Here is a 14,889-nt window from a genome sequence, read left to right on the forward strand (position 1 = left end):
TGAATGGCCTGCAAATGTAACATTACTCCAGCACTGAGCTGTTGCTTTCAGATCTGAGCTTTTATCACCCTGTTGGAATTCCCTTGTGTGCCACTCTATACAATATTGGTTTGAAACAGGCATTTCTATATCCTATTAACATAAGCAGTACAAGAAAGCCTTGAGAGAATAGGGATGTATTCTTATTCTTCCTTTGCTCATAAAGAAACAGAGGAACAGAGAAATAAGTTTAAATGCCTTAAGAATCGTTCTTAACCAGCCTTACAATTCTAGCTCCTGCAAGAATTGTGTTTGTCCAATAGCGTTTGATGACAGTGAAATCAGCAACAGAACTGTGATTGAGTGTGAATTTGACTCGGGGCAAAGCTTAGAAGAGCTACTTTAAATGCCAACATTTCTTAAACAGCTGTTCTCCTATATCGTAACTGGAAAAGATTAACAAGTTTGAAGTCAACTGAGGAAAAACTGTTCTAGTAGAAGTATCTTGTCAGGAAATTAGGACATATCCTGTAACCTGCTAGCCTTAACAAAACTTTGTAAGTAGACTAAGAGCTTATCTCTGTGAATTCTGCAAATTATGTCTATTTTTAATGTGACAATACGCAGAGCATATCTTACATCTTGAAAAGACTTGAAGTTCATAACTTGAGTTTTGAATAGACACTGGCCTAATATTTCTTTATGCAAGGTATTTTCAACCCTTTCTGACACTTTTCCTTTTCTCTAGTGCAATCTAAAAAAGAGAAGAGCAAGAGGGGTGCTTGAACTGGCTGAGATAGGAAACCTAACACTTGGCAAAGAAAAGAGAAGTAAGAAAAAAAGCAGAGGGAAATGCCTTATCATTTTCAGGATTAAAGTAACAGTATCAGGAGCAATACAGGATATACAACTGAGAAGAAAAAAAAGTCCTTTTCTTCTTTTTAGTTGATTCATTTTATTTGGGAGATCATAAAAACACTTAAAGTAGAAAGAGAGGTGTGAAGATTTCAGAAATAATTGGGAGAAGGTTGGTAATGCTTGCCACTGGCTGTAAGGTTCAGTGTTGCCTGTGATACTTTCACAGAAAAACTTGTACGCACATAGACATTGTATTTTCAGTGGTGCATAAAAATAGGAGTTCTCTGTATAAATAAATTATTTTTCTTCCATAGTAGTGTATTGCAATGGAAGACTGCTTGGAAATGATACTACTTGATGTAGAAAGTAGCCACAGAAACAAAATGGGATATGCAACCTGAGCAATTAGTAACAGGTTTTCTTCTCTATTCAGAGCACTTAGCCAACCAGTGATCAGATCCTACAGCATAAATCATCTGGTTTACAGTTTGCTCCTCTATGCCTCCATTGGGGCAGAAGGTGTAGGGAGAGGGAATCCCCACAGCACTTTACCAGGCAATCGTTTACTGTAATTCAGCTTATTTTCAGTTGCCATCCTCTCCAGGGAGTAGAAATGGACTTTTCTGTGCTTACCTGGCAAACATCAAGGCAGGAAACCTGTGAGATGTGTACTAGTTCTATAGCAGCCGAGGGACCATGGCATTTCTTTTTCCCTAGTACTAGCATGAGCTTTATGACCTACCCAGCCACATAGGTTACAAGCAGAATTCATAAGTATCTCCAGGTTAAAAAGTGCTGTCGTGGTTTAAACAAAAGTCATCTATAAATCACACAGTTGTTCTCTCACTCCCCCTGCTTCTTGCCCTCCCCTTACTCCCAGAGGGACGGAGAGGAGAATCGAAAAGAATGCAACTCCCATGGGTTCAGATAAGAACAGTTTAGTAACTAAGGTATAACACAAATCACTACTGCTACCACCAATAATAATAATGATAAAAGAAATAGCAAGAGGTAAGAATACAACACCTCAACACCAGCCGACCAATAACTCGCCCCACTCCCCCCAGCCGAGCACCGACCGATACCTCATCCAACCCTGCAGTCAACTAGCCCTTCTGGGTAACTCCCCCCTTCTGGGTAACTCCCAGTTACATCCTGGGAAAGACGTGCTGTGGGATGGAATACCTCTTTGGCTAGTTTGGGTCAGGTGTCCTGAGGAAACGAAGGCTCAGGGGAGACCTTAAAGCAGCTTTCAGTACCTTAAGGGGGCCTGCAAGAAATATGGAGAAAGACTTTTTACAAGAGCATGTAGTGACAAGACAAGGGGGAATGGTTTTAAACTGAAAGAGGGGAGATTTAGGTAAGATATTAGGAAAAAAATCTTCACTGTGAGGGTGGTGAGGCACTGGCACAAGTTGCCCAGAGGAGCTGTGGCTGCCCAATCCATGGAAATGTTTAAGGCCAGGTTGGAGGTTGGATGGTGCTTTGAGCAACCTGTCCTAGTGGAAGATGACCCTGTCCATGGCAGGGGCATTGGAACTAGGTAATCCCTAAGGCCCCGTCCAGCCTAACCCATACTATGAACCAGTGATATTTTAGAGAATGTCAGCAAGCCAGCCGAGGATATCTATGATGTTTTCTAACTTGTGCAAAATGACCAGATCACAGTAAGTGAAATTCTCCATGTGTCTATGGCTTGTGCAGCAGAAACAGTCTATGGTCTCCATGTCCAACCACATGACTCTTTCAAAGGCTTCAGAGTAATTTGCATATTTTTAGCTAGGTCTAAGCTAATAGATCATAGTTTGAAAATAGTAGTCATTGCTCAGTAAGGAAAATAAAATTAAGAACATGTGAAACATGCACCATAGTCTTAAACACTACCTGGCTCCTGCTGTAAGGAAGATATTTATGGACCAGCAATTTAAAAACTGTGATGGCTACATCCAGTAAAAGTACTCTTTATACATAGTTTTTCAAAAGAAACCTCTATGCACTGGTCTAGTAAAGTGGTCAGCCAGTAAAACACTGACATTTGAGTTTCAATAAGTTAAAGCTGTGGACTGCATTGGCATTTTCCTGCTTGCTGGCATATAGCTAAATTCAATGCTCAATTTAAGGCAGCCTCATCGCTGCTCTAATTTTAGATCTGTAGGACAGCAGTGCTCTGAGCAACTTGAGGTTATTTCCTCTTGTCCTAACACTTGTTCCTGGGGAGAAGAGACTGAAACCCACCTTGCTACTGCCTACTTTGAGGTAGTTGTAGAGAATGATAAGGTCTCCCCTGAGCCTTCTTTTCTCCAGACTAAATAACCCCAGTTACATCAGCCATTCCTCATAGGACTTTTGCTCTAGACCCTTCACCACCCCAATTGCCGTTCTTTCTGGTAGTGAGTGGCCCAAAACTGAACAGAATGCCACCTGGGCACACTGCTGGCTCATATTCTTCTGGCTGTCAACCAACAGTCACAGGTACTTTTCCACCAGACATCTTTCCAGGTACTCTTCCCCAAGCCTGTAGTGTTACATGGGGTTGTTGTGACCAAAGTAGAGGACAAGTCACTCAGCCTTGCTGAATCTCACTCAGTTGGTCTTAGCCTATTGATGCAGCCTGTCCATATCCCTCTGCAGAGCCTTCCTACCCTCCAGTACACCAACACTGCAGCCCAAATGGGTTTTGTCTGGAAACTTACTGAGGGCTCACTTGATCCCCCTCATCCAGATAATCGATAATGATATAAACCAGAACTGGCCCCGGTACTGAGCCTTGGGGAGCACCACTTGTAAATAATCAGCCGCCAACTGGGTTTCACTGAGTTCACCATCACTCTTTGGGCCTGGCCATCCAGCCAGATTTTCACTCAGCGAAAAGTACACCTATCTAAATGATGAGAAGGCAGTTTCTCCAGGAGAAAGCTGTGGGAAATGGTGTCAAAGGCTTTACTAAAATCTAGGTAGACACCATCCACAGGCTTTCCCTCGTTAACTGAGTCACCTTGTCATAGAAGGAGGCCAAGTTAGTCAAGCAGGACCTGCCTTTCATGACCACATGCTGACTTGACCTGATTCACCTGGTTGTCCTATACATGCCATGTGATGGCACTCAGGACAATCTGCTCTATCACCTTCCCTGGCACCAAGGTCAGACTTAGAGGCCTGTAATTGCCCTTATCCTCCTTCCTGTTCTTGTAAGTGGGCATCACATTTGCTATCCCCCAGTCAACCAGGATCATCATGCCTTCCTCTTATAATACTATCCAGAATACTCGCCTCAGACTCTCTTTGCAGTTAAAAACATATTTTTAAGTATTTTAAATTTTTTTTATTGTGCTCATGAAAAAAATTTGTCTTTCTGGGAATGTGTAATTTTACTTGATCAATCTATTCTATTCTATGAATCTCTTTCAATAACACTTGCATGCTATATTTCCAGTCTTCTTCAGTTATATATAATCTCTATGTTATATAGTATCAAAAAGAAATAAAATTAATGCTAGAATAAGACTAATTAAAATATCTGAAAACATGTGCTACATATTAATGTGTAAAAAGGCATAATTCTTAGCAACTAATGTTTTGACTGAAAAAAAGAAGAATAAAAAATTACTATTAAATTAATGGCATACTTAGCTGTTCTATCACAGTTTTCTGTCCACATATTACAAAGGACATGAATAACACTTTTTTTTTTTTGTCTGCAGATGGAAGAACTGAACTGTAGAAACTGGAGAGTGTGTAACAGGTTACCCTGAAGATTCAGTACTTCTTATTTTTCTGAGGTTGCCCACATTGACCTACAGTGATTAATGGTAGTAGGGTGGTTTTGTTTATCTCAGGGAATGCCATCTGCAAGGTGATGAGCATAAATCACTTACAGGTAAAGTATGTAATTTTGGCCTTGAATTCCACCAAGACAACTTTCATACATAAATGTAAGTCCAAACCAAAATGTGTGTAGACCCACACCCTGATGAGCTGCATTTTGTTTTATTCAGAGGACCAGAAAATATCAATGTATATTGAGATGCCAAGCAAGTTCTTGGAACAGGTGTATTTATTCTTTGTCTAAGATGAAATTCAGTCTGTACAGTTCTCAGTCTTAGATAGATGCCCTTACCATTAATATATGCTACCATTATATAAATAGTTTATGACCCAGTTCCTTCACTGTTATTTCAAACTTTAATGTTTCATTATTTTCTAACAAAACCATACTCTAGAAACAGACATTTTAATCAGCTTAATTATTCTCAAAAGTCATAAGCAAACAGATATATTACATCTGTATTTATACCTGTCTTAAAGTTTCATTTAATTGGATTCATTAATGAAATTTGTATTTTTGTGTACCACCATGTCTTTCTGCTGCATCCCTTTGATTTTATAAACCATTTTGCACTCATAAGTTTAATACTAGGCACTATATAGCGAGTTACATTAAAGATATGTTAAAGATTGTAGTCAAACTTCACTCTATGGTATCTTTAGGATTAATTTCCATTGATTTTAGCTGCCATAGGTGGGGTTGGTTTCCTTAGGAAGAGGTTCTTCCTTTCTAAATAATTAGTAGTGGTCATAAGTACAAGAGATTTTCCAAAATCCAGATAACCACAAAGAATATTGTCCTCCTAAGGCTGAATTACTAGCTCTCACAGAACTTAATAGGATTTTTTTAGTATGCACATTCAAGGACAATATTTGGTCCTTGCTGAGGATAAGCATGCAATGTAAGTTCTGCCAGTGTAATATATACCTGACCTTCAATATCCCAGCTATTTCAGATGTGTGCCTGTCAGGCAAAACTTTTCAGTTGTGGCAAAATATATGGTGGTTTTGTGAAGTGGATAAAACATCAGCAAGGAATTAGTCTATGATGAGAACTAGGCCTGAAACAGTTGGTGCTTCACCTTTTTTTAGTTGCGTTTGTCTGGGGTCTTTTTTAATCTGTGTTAAAATTAATTACATTCTCTGTAGCATTAGAACTACAAAACAGAGAAGCTTTTCTACAAAATAAAATAGACAGAGCGGTTCCTATTTCTGCAAGTGGTCCTTTTAGGATGGAAGGTGAGAGGGATCTATTCCAAATCTTATGCTTTAAATATCAAGAAATGAGCTGGGATTCTGGTTACGATTGACATTGAGAAGGCTGAGGAACTTAAGATTTTTTTATCAGTTTTCATTGGCAATTGTTCTTCACCCATCTCTCTAGTCCCTGAATCTCAGGGCAGGAACTAGGGGAATGAAGTCCGACGCATTGTAGTTGAATATCAGATTGAAGACCACCTAAGGAACCTGAACATACATACATCCATGAGACCTGATGTGATGCAATCCAGCTGGGATGCAATTAGGATGTTGAAGATGTAGTTGCTAAGCCACTCTCCAACATATCTGATATTAACAGTGTCCCCTACTAAGAAAAGACCCTCAACATTAGAAGTATGAAGACTGTATTTTACCTTCATGATCAAATTGAGACACACCAGTGATTGCATGGAGAGAAGTTTGGACTCCAGTTATCTGCTTGAAATCTATACTATAGTGCTATAGACAAATGTAAAGACTTACACCTCCAGGGCTTTTTGGCCAAAACCTGTCACCACAAAGCTAATTCATTTACAGAATGTTTACCAAACCCATCAACTATATCTAGATAGTTCCTGATTTATCACAGATGAACTGGTTACAGAAGATTTTAATGCAGTTATAATCTCAATGAACATGGATACGCAAGTCCTTTCTGAAACAAGTCAGGGTTGCCTGAGAAATTAGTCTACCGTGGAAAAAGGAAGAAGTTTGCACATAATCTACAAATTTTTCCATCCATTATAGAGGCTATAAAAGACATTACCAAAGAATCCAAATATATATTTTCTTGCAGTAGCATCTTTATAGAAATAATGGGGTTTACACTTTTAAACTGATTATGTATTGTAAACACAGGTCCGCACAGTGAATGCCACATTATATATATTTACATCCAATTCCTTTATAGGCACTTTTATAACCTCTGCAGTGTATACGTGAATATAGTGCATAACAAGTTTTTTTTTTTTCAAATGGAGGACATTAAGATTGCGTTTATTGCATTAAGTGCTTCTGAAAAGACTTCTGGAATGTTCATGACTGCAGGGTATGTCCTCTGTTATTTCTTTTAATGAAAGCAGTCCACCAATTTGTAGGTGATTCAAAACTGCAGCAGAGGGCTACAGTACTGCACACAGACATTCTTGGTTGACATTAGTTTGTGTCATCAAAATAATTTGACGTACTGCAAAGCAAAACACATCTGAACAGAGACAATATGTTCTTATGCCAAAGGCACTTTTCCTGCTCCAGATGAATGATATGTGGCTTCATGTGGTTTTCATTAATGGCTTCAAGAAGTGATTTTGGCAGTGATGACATAGATCACATAGATCATGAGGGATCTAAAAGAGAAAAAGCTTTTAAAGAAGGAAGCAGGTTTTTTAGTAAGAGTTTCAAACAAGTACAACAAATTTGAGAGAACTTAGTAGATCTTGCACACACACACACACACACACACACACACACACACACACAAATAAAATAAATTGTCCTGAGAACAAATTGCCTAAAAGATAGAAAACAAAGATATGAATAGATGAACAATTTGGTCAGTTCACAAGTTAAAAATGGTTTACCAGTTGTCCTTACTAGGCCTGTACAATGGCTGGCTGCTGTGGAGTATTTGTAATAACATGGAACAAAATCTCTAGTTAGGCTGTGCCAATACGACTGTGATGATTTTAAGTAAAACGAGTCAAGGGTTTATGAAAACTAAACTTCCCTGTTCATGAGTATAAGGTAGCATACCTTAGAAAGTATATTTTGAATTACGAAGCGTAATCTAAATGTAGGGCTTCGGGGGAGGCAGATATGAAAAGAGAAAATCAACGAAGAAAAAAACAAAATGTTTACATATACATAAAAAATGCGGTTGAAAGTGATTCTAGGTATATCATAGTGATATTCTGTAAGCCAACAGTACAGCTTCACCTTCCATGTTGACAATTTCTGATCACTCTGCCCATAAATTATATAAAACCTGAAATGTTGACAAAAAACCCTGAAAACCCCATGAATTATATAAAACCTGAAAAGTGACAAAAAGGTGTTTTGAAAAGATGAATAGCAATTGACGTGACAAAGGCACAGGTAAAACATGCTTCTATTCACATGCTTTCAGAGAATAACAAGATTTCTGCTAAAATGAAATGGTTTTTATGCTGAACTTTCCATAAATTGAGATATTTTTCTACTCTTAATCCAAAAGGTTAGAAAGGTTCCTCATTATGTAGGTTATAACATTATTTTCTGGCTACAACATTTTCTGAAGCAGTGACACAAGCTACCATCACAGACAAGCTCCAGGGTACTGGAAGCCAGAAGGATAGCACAGGAAAAAATAAAAATATGGTATTAATTCTATTTTAATTTTTGCTGAAGTTTATTAGAATATAATTTAATAAGTCTACTTGATGCATTTTTGCTGGCACATTAAGGTTTCATAGATCTAGACTGTGTCACTTTAACAAACTTCCTTCAAATTACTCTTAATTTCCAGATACTGTTCGTATTTTCCTGCCTTTTAATTTCTGTATTGTCTTGCATACTTATGGGAATTCCTTTCAGAATAATCAAAGCTTCCAATAGAGCTTGACAAATGGTGTTATTTTCTAATAGAACTCATTGTATACTTGTGTTTCTTTATCTATTCTAAGTTGTCTATAGTTACCATTCATTAATAAAAATATTATTTCAATAAAAGACACAGAGAGACAGAGGGAGAATAGCAGGAAAAAAGAAAGGAGAGAAAGGAAAAAATGTAAGAAAAGAGGAAGGGAGGGAGAATTATTCTAAAAGAAAATTTATTAGAATCATAGAATGGTTTGGGTTGGAAGGGACCTTAAAGATTATCCAGTTCCAACACCAATGCCACAGTCAGGGACACCTTCCACTAGACCAGGTTGCTCAAAGCCCCATCCAACCTGACACTGAACACTTCCAGGGCAGTCACAGATACTCTGGATAACCTGTTCCAGTGTCTCACCATCCTCACAGTGAAGAATTTTTTCTAATATCTGATTTAAATCTCCCTTCTTTCAGTTTAAATAAGTTCCTCCTTGTCTTGTCACTACTTGTTCTTATAAAAAGTCCCTGTCAAGATAATTAATCCTATCAAACGGAAATATTGATATATTGATAATAAATCCTACTATATTGATAATAAATCCCATCAAATGGCACTTTCATGATTTTTACCAAGTAATTCTCTAAACTACTGTCTTTACCCTTTTTAATATGTCAGCTTTTATTCTATTAAAATATATTCCTTATTTTGTGCTTTTCTTTTCCGGTGATTCCACACTGAGACTTATTTGTTGGGTCACAATACTTATATTTATTTTTTTTTTTTTAACATTTAGATGGTTAATCACAGTTATGAACGAATATTCCCTTACTAGAACATACCAAAACAGTTTTTCTGGATAAGAACTTCCAACGTTTGTTGCTATGTTCCCATAATTTTTTATTACTTTGTACAGATTACTGTCAAACAGTAGCAGCCTTCTTAATTCTGTTTATGTTTTTCTTATTGCTGAATCCTTTGTATTATTTACTTCATAAAATCAATTTTTTAATTTATAGCATGTATGACAAATTCTTCCTGTTCCCTTCCTAGAGGCTTTTATTACTCTAAGAAATGTCAGGGTATTTCAAAGATGGTTGCATACACAGATTTTTTGGCATGACTAAAGGCACAGTGGAGATAAGCTGAACAACAGTAAAAATTTAGTAGTAAAGAGAATTGGAGTATTCATGCTGCTCATTCATGTTTTTGTGCGCAACCACAACAGCCAACATGTGATTGCAATAATCAGAACATGCAGTTTTACTCGGAAAGACATATTACTCGCAATTATTTTTACAGTTCTTGAAGTCTGTATAAAGCAATTTAAATATATTACTTCAGGACTGTGCACAGCTGATTAGCATGCATAGACAGTGATATTTTTTTTTCCAGAAACTAATTTCAGACAAGATATACAGTGGTTGTGTCTCCCATAATGCCTGCACTTTAGCATTAAGTAAAGTCTAGCGTATTGTCTCTACCAGTAGCTGGTGGGTATATTTTCCTCCAGAATGCCTTTTTTCATTATAACAGAAATTCCTTTCTACTGTTATTCAGTGCATGCCCCTTGACCACAACGTAATCCTTGAAACGCTGTTATCAAATTAGCATTGATCATCACAGCAACTCATCACTGCGTTAGTGGAGATTTTCCCACATGCTTCAAGAAAACTTGGATTGAACCTTTAAGGAACCTATCTTAATTATTACCAGAAGCAGTTTCCATTATTACTTATCAGACTTCGTTACACTGGGCTCCATTTTGACTTCTTTAAAAAAAACGAAAATGAAACCAAACCAAACCAAACCAAAAATTCAACTGCTTTCATCTGTTTCTTTGAAGCAAATTGTCATCAGGAAGACTGCAAACTGTTACTGCTTCTCAAAGTATAAACATCTACAGCAGTTAAATACAAATGTAAAAAAAAAAAAAAAGGCAAGAAGAGAAGGAGCGTATGACTAATTCTTTCCTGAAAGAACACACTTCATACACCATTACAGCCTTCTGTCTTTTCCTGAGAAATATAAATATGAAATATTTTTCATTCTTCACCTTTCTAGTTGCCATGAAGATATACACATAGCGTCATTGATTTTAACAATAGTTATTTGTAGTGTTTGTCTCCTGCTGTTACTGTCCTTTCTTTCCTCATTTATTTCTGAGAGCTGTAATTCCCCATACTGAAACTGAATGAACGGAGTAATTTCAAGAGATGAAAAGGAGCTTATTGAGCAAGTAAGTGCTATAAGAGGTAATGTGTTCATAAAAATATTCTCACATTTTCAATATTATGTAACTTAATAATTGTAATAAAATTACCCGTGACAGGTAGCATTTTTATATTTCTGTTTTGATAGTTTACTTGTACCTTTTAATAAAGAAAACAATAGTTATACAGGTGAAAATGCATTGCATTGGATCCTTTTTTATTACTTAGTAAATCTGTAGAGAGAGGCAAAGTCCAATGAGGTCAGTGCATTGATACATATATATCATATATATACAGTACTTTAAGAGGGATTAACAGAAACCAGATGTTTTAAGCACCTTAAATTTGAGTGTTTTAGAGATTTTTTCAAATCCTCTTCACTATTATTCACACTGATTTCAGAAAACTTGGAAGAAAATAAAAAATATTAAAGTAAAAGGTACGCAAAATACTATCTATTAGACTATGCTTTTTTAATTAAAACATTCAGACGTTTTCCTTTGTATTTCCTTTTAAAATTGCAGCACTTCAGATTTTACTGGTTTTGCCATCAGGGCAAACATCCATTCAGGGCCTACACATGCCTAAAGAATACAGGACTAGGTAAGAAGAGATTTAAGATTCTACTTACTTAAGAATTTTTCAGCGCCCATTCACTCCATGAAAGTCAAACTGCTTTAGCCCTATCTCAGGATATAAAGAAATTACAATCTCTTTGATATTTGAAGCACAATAGAATACAGCTGGCTCTACTGTATAAATAGAAAATTGAAATATTTCCAGTCATTTAGAGTGGTTTCAGGCCAATGTCCCTGTTTTCCTTTTTTTTCCCCTTTGCATTCTGTTATTCTGGAATAACCAAATTCACTAGATAAATATCAGCACTTTTCAAAACAAACTTTCAATGTCCTCATGTGTGCTTTTATTTGCGATGTTGACTTACACTAGATGAGGTGGCCCATTATAATTCTAGAGTTTGTCTCACCACTACAGTCAATAAAGCTACCATGTAAAAAGGGCAAAATGCCACTCTTATTTGTTATATATGCTCCTAGCATTTTTCCCTGCGCGTCATATCTGTCTGCTTCACTGTCAAAACATGTTTTTACTACTAAAGCAGTAAAAACTAACGGAGTGTCAGCCAGATTCCAGTCTCACATTTTATCAGCAAAATTGTCACATTTTAGTGACAATGACTACATGAGTCATTGAAGGTTTTGATTTATAAAAAAGTATTTAATAAAAGGTTAATCAATAGTGTTTTGAAGTAGAGAGATTCATTATAATATCCAGCTATACAACTGTAAAACTCTTTCAAACTTTTTGTTAAACTGATCTGATTAAAAGCCCATTGGAAGCCATTTGAAAAGATTTTCCATTCCAAGCGCTAGATTCAGTACCAGGAAAATATTGGTAACTGTATTGGGCTAACCTTTTCTTTTCCACTTCAGCAATTAAGCTGTAATGAGCAGCTTGAAGTACTGAAATTCTACCAATTCTTCGTGTAAATGAGTCAGTGTTTAATTGAGAGCACTGTGCTGTTGTTTTGGTGTTTTCATATGAAAAAATCATCTGTGCTTATAGAAAATGCATAAGTACTAATTTATAAATAATGCCTAATGCAAACCTATTCTCTTGTACTGAAAGCAATGTTTGCTATTAACCTGAATTAGGCCAAGAATGAATGTATACTAAAAAGGCTGTTGATTTTCTAAATATTTTCAAATTTTTATGTCCTAATTCTATGATTTTGAAAAGATACAAATACTTTCCATTTGAGATATAATGGCATAGTTGTTCCTAAAATGATTTGCTAATTATGTTTTTAAAGATTTAAATGAAGACTATAATTTTTTTAAATTATTCAGTGTTTTATTTTATGCTCAAGGTATTTTTTTATTTTATACTACAAATATTTATACTTTTGTATAGTTTATGAAATGTTTCTTGTCTATTTTCCCTTTCACCTCAGAGCTGTGTTTAGAGACTGACTATTAGAGCTGCAAGTTTTAACTGATATTGCTGAAAGAGATTTGAGATTTAGGAGCCAAAGGTCTTACGGCTTACTTTCAACATCTACATCTTCAGAATAGCCATGTAATATGATGTGATATTGCTTCTTCCACTGTCTATGGTTGCTAGGCATTCCTACTATATCTGTTACTTTACACCTTGCTGGTTTTTTTCACTGTCACCAATAGTTATCTATTTCTGTACACTGACTCAGTACTTATATGTTTTTTGTGTGTGTAGGATTTAGAGAAGCCTAGATATCTCTTCTAAAATACAGCAAATATTTTAATTACTGTAGTCATGGAGTCCTTACAAATAAACGGGATGTTAAAACTAGATTGTCCTCTGATCTTGATTTCAAAGTATCTTATGCCCATTTTATTGGTGAGGCACCTCAACCACAGTGGAATCTAATGGCTTTAACACCTTCATCAAATACTATTTGTATTAAAAATATTTTCTTTTTTCAGAGGCCTATCTTCTATTTTAGAAGAGCAAACTTCAGCTTGCTCAGAGCTCAGTTGGGAGGCATTCTGTGGGAAGTTTCCATGGATGATAAAGAAGCTAGTGAGTGCTGGGAGCTTTTCAAGAATGCTTTCCCGGAGGTGCTGAAAAGGAAGAGGTTCTCAACACTTTTTTCACCTGTCTTTACAAGCACTGTTGGACCTCAGGCCTTAGGAAGAAAAATCCAGGTTGATACAAACACAGACCCACAGTCTATGAAGGAAGAGTTGGTATGTGAAATATTATAGGAGCTTCACCCCTACAAACCGATAGGCCTTGACAATATCCACCTGAGGGTGTTAAGAGAACTGTCTGACATTGTTGTGAGGCTAGTCTCCATAATCTTTGAGAAGTCCTGGAATCCAAGAAATCCCAGAAGAGTGGAAGAAGGCTACATGGGTGCCATCTGCAAGAAGGGCTTAAAGGAAAATTCAAGAAATTATAGGCCCATCAGTCTTACCTCAGTCCCAGGGAAAGTTATTAAGTGAATCCTCCTAGAGATTCACTAATCCTTCTATCACAAGTCAAATCAAACACATGATTAGGAAAAGCCAGCACTGGTTCACCGGGGCAAATCATGCTTGACAAATCTGATTGCCTTCTACAACAAAGTAACCTTCTCCATTGACGTGGGGTGAGCAGCAGACATTGTTTTTCTGGATTTCTCCAAGGCTTTCGATATGGTTTCCCACAGCCTCCCTCTAGAGAAACTTATGTGTTGTGCTCTAGACAAGTGATCTGTGCAGTGGGTGGGGAACTGGCTGACTGCACCCAGAAAGTAGTGACTAATAGCTCCTTTTCAAACTGGTGACCTGTCAACAGTAACATTTCCCAGAGATGCCCTGATGAAATTTGATGATGGTACCAAACTGAGTGGGGAAGTGAACACTTTGGAAGGTAGAGTCAACCTGCTGGAAGAGCAGGATAGGCTGGAAGAGCAGGATAGGCTGGAAGAGTGGCCTAAAGAGAGCCTTATGAAGTTCAACAAGCACAAATGCAAGGTCTTGCACCTGGCAAAACATAGTCCAGGAGTTCAGCACAGACTGGGATGAAGCCAGCTGGGGAGCAGCTCTGCAGAAAAAGAGATTCTAACTGAACACGAGGAAAATTTTTCACACTGAGAGCAATCAGCCATTGAAATAATTTCCTCAGGAAAGTGGTGGATTTCCCAACTTTGGACACTTTTAAGATTTAGCTGGACAAGGTTCTGAGTCATCTTGTCCAGACCATGCTTTTGCAAAAAGATGGGGAGAGATGATCCTTGAAGTCTCTTCCAACCTAGTATTCTATGATTCTACTAAGCAGAAATTTAGTAGAAGTTAGAAAATACATTTGATATGCTATCTATGTTGCAAACTTTTTTCTTAAATTGTTCTTTAAATTTTTAAGATTGATTATACTGGTTTATAGATAAATCATATACTACCATTTTATGAGTTTTAATTACATTTTAATATTTCTGGTATTTGCTTCCTATTACACTGGACTTACAATTGCTATTGGTATTTCTGTGCTTTTATCCGTTAAATAGAAAACAGAAAAAATTGCAAACTCTTTTTCTTGAAAAGTTTTAAAATCTTTAAATACGGAATATACTCAGGAAAATGAAAGACTTTGTTCTTTACCAATGGAGAATTTCTATTATTGAGAATAAAAAGATGACACGCA

This window comes from Lathamus discolor, chromosome 6 (assembly GCF_037157495.1).
Source record: "Lathamus discolor isolate bLatDis1 chromosome 6, bLatDis1.hap1, whole genome shotgun sequence".
Classification (NCBI taxonomy): Eukaryota; Metazoa; Chordata; class Aves; order Psittaciformes; family Psittacidae; genus Lathamus; species Lathamus discolor.